This window comes from Mastomys coucha, chromosome X, assembly GCF_008632895.1.
Source record: "Mastomys coucha isolate ucsf_1 chromosome X, UCSF_Mcou_1, whole genome shotgun sequence".
In the NCBI taxonomy this organism is placed as follows: Eukaryota; Metazoa; Chordata; class Mammalia; order Rodentia; family Muridae; genus Mastomys; species Mastomys coucha.
The window spans coordinates 62396958-62400218 of record NC_045030.1 but is presented as its reverse complement, the minus strand read 5'-3'; positions in this window follow the sequence as shown (position 1 = coordinate 62400218).

The following is a 3261-nucleotide window of genomic DNA, read 5'->3' as shown; positions in this document are numbered from 1 at the left end:
ATTTTGGGCTTGTACCACAGTAAGAGCCAAGATTTTAAACTCTGCTAAATACAAAACAAACAAAAAGATTTTATATATTCATGTTCATTTAAGAAAATAGTAGTAGTGATGTATTATTTTGAAGTATACAATTAATATGTTTGGAGTTATTTAAAATTTATATTGAGAAAAATGTATTTTCACTATTGCTGTAGACGAGCATCTACATAAAACTATTAAATTGATTGTTGTTTTATATCAAACAACTTTTATAATACTCAATTTTATTGTTATAATATTTCATAAATTTTAAAGAATATGTCAAAAAAGATATTGTAGGTATTGAGGGGAGTCTCTGGGAGGAGTGGGGGTACAAAAGGGAAACAAGAATATGATTTAATTCTATTTACTTAAAATATGTTCTTAAATGTTAACAAATTCAGATAAATTGAAATCATGTAACTTTTCTCATCATAATGCAATAAAAGTTTAAAAAATACAAAAAAACAAAAAAACAAAATTACACATAATAATCACTATCCCATACAGTTACTGTGTTAATAAAGTTAAACATATAATAAAGTTTTATCATCTCAAGAACTATAGATGATAGACAACATATTATACTTTATTAAAATATTATATTTTGGGGAATATCCATAGACATTTCCATATCCATGTAAAAATATATTTCTCTTTTCTGAGAATATTGAAAATAAAATACTGATGAATACATGAAAGAATTGTATTAACTTGCTTTCTTGTCTCCAAGAAAAATACTACAATAATTTTTGACTATTTAGAAGTAGCTCAAAGTCTAGGTCCTCAATTTTGCTGTAGGCAAAGTCATAGTCTGTCACTTGATCTTTTTCCCATCATGTGTCACTTTTTCTCTTGATCCCTTTCAAGAAGTGCTAACTAGTATAGTTCTAATCTTTGCCAACCAATTAGGGAAATGATGGAGAAAATAACTTTCCTGATCATTCATAGGAAATATTAAGTAGCATTTTTTTCTTTTCCTTCCCTAGAAGGCAGTATGAGTCTTCTGTTGTCCAGATTGAAGTATTTTAAAGCATTTGGTATTGTTTTCTATAGTATAGATTCCCTATAGCACAGCTAAAACTGTTCCTCTCTCTAATTAAGACTCCATTGTTAAACATAAGACATGTATCGCTGCAGGGTAGTGGTGGTGCATGCCTTTAATCCCAGCACTGAGGAGGCAGAGGCAGGAGAATTTCTGAGTTCAAGGCCTGTCTGGTTCTATTCCTTAAGGATACCTTAAGCACTACCTTCTTTCTGAGATTCTCTCCCTTCTGAAATTTATGCTTTCCTTTAAAAACTTTAGAAAATCCCAATCCGACTACTTTTTTTTAGCAACTAACCACACTGTTCTTTTGAAGACTATTATTTTTCATATATTAGAACTAGTCATTGAAGTAAGATTATACTCAATGTTTTAACAAGGAATTATTTGACATTCAGGAAGACAAATAAAGAGTCCAGTGTTTTAGGAGATTAGTTCTGTATCAGAATCTAAGATTTTGGTTAGAATAGGATCTACCCTAAGGTTACAGTTTAGGAATATCTCAGGCCTTTTCTTAATTTGTCCGGTAATGGATATGCATTATTTTCTAGATTGCTATGCATCCATTACTACTTTTGAATATAATAATTTCACAAACACAACCACACATACACACATATATACTCACACACAGACAGAAAGACAGACACAAAGAGACACAGAGACAGTCCCTCTGCCCACATGCTGTAGGTGAAGGTTGTAACCTCTTAAGGCTTGCTATAAGTTGTTATTCACAGCCTACCTTTTGGAATACTTAAGAGCACATAGTTTGGGTTAATAATTTGTGACTGGAAAATGCAAAAAGATTGTACTGTAATCTATTCAGCTTCCAGTGATGGCTTCATGTTGTATCATAACATGGCAGAGAGTATCACAGCTGGAGAAAGCTCAAAAATTGAATTAAGCCTAACTTGCTTTCTTTTCAACCTCCTGAAACTGAGTCCTGCAAGATCTTCATTAATCCTTTCATGACTTTAGAACCTGACAAGAGTAAAATATCTTCTAATGGCGCCATAACTGCTTAGCACTGTTTCATTGAGAAATACACAAACCACAACAAATTCATTGATATTTGTCAGGAGGTTTCAGCTTTAAGTTTTGACACCGATACACGTGGATTATCCATTCAGCTTTCAGAATTTTCAAGCAAAATCTACCTTTTCTATAACTTGCGTCCCAAGAAATTCAAAATGGGTATTGTGCTTTCTATTAGGTTTTCAAGAAGCCTCTGCACAGGCAAAGCCAGACACGAATAGCATTTTATGAATCAAGTCTACTCCACTCCCACTACATCCCTACTTTCCAATACTGCTTCAATAATGATCACATTTCTAACACAAAATCTCTAGAGTTCATTCAAACCATCATATTTGTTTATTTACTGGGTGAATTGCTTCAAGGAGTACAACCCTCTACCCTGGAAGAAGAGTGCATGCAGCCTTACCTGTCACACTCTTGAACTTTTGTTATTATAATATATTATATATGAAGTCAATCTAAAGGAAGTTGGGAAATAATGGGAAGACAGAGCCCCAACTGGACGTCTTCTATCACCAAATGAGGCTGACTTCCAGTGCTGGGAATGGGTTATATTTAAATGAGTTCTTTTTTCCATGGGAACCCCCATACAACCCAGGCTAGCTGTAAGATTATTGGTGGCTCCCTACAAATTGACAGTAAACCCTATTATTGGAGACAACATTTACACAACTCATTGAACATGGAGAAGTCAAGCTCATGCCTACCTAGGGTATTCACTCCTATGGACTAGTATCCATGGTACTTGGTAGTATCCATACATACAAGTATCCATAGTACTAAAGGAGAAAGGTAAACACCAAGCCAGGTACAATCTTTTAACCTAAAATGATGACACACTGGTATATTAGTACCATAAAGTGTGTATGAGTAATCACCAATACCTTATATGAGTAAGGACCTACTCCCTGAGATGGAACCCATACCTAATGCTAATTAAGTAGTCAAGACCTGAGGGCAGATAGGATAAAATCAAGTACTGCAGGTTTATTGTTTAACAATGTAGCAATAAAAAGTGGCAAGAAAATGACTCCTAACACCATATAGCTATACTCATAGATCCATGCATTTCTTGGCCACCATCAAAAAAAAAATTCTCCTGCAGTATATAGGAACAAGTAGAGACATCCACAGCCAAACAATACTCAGAGAGTGAGATA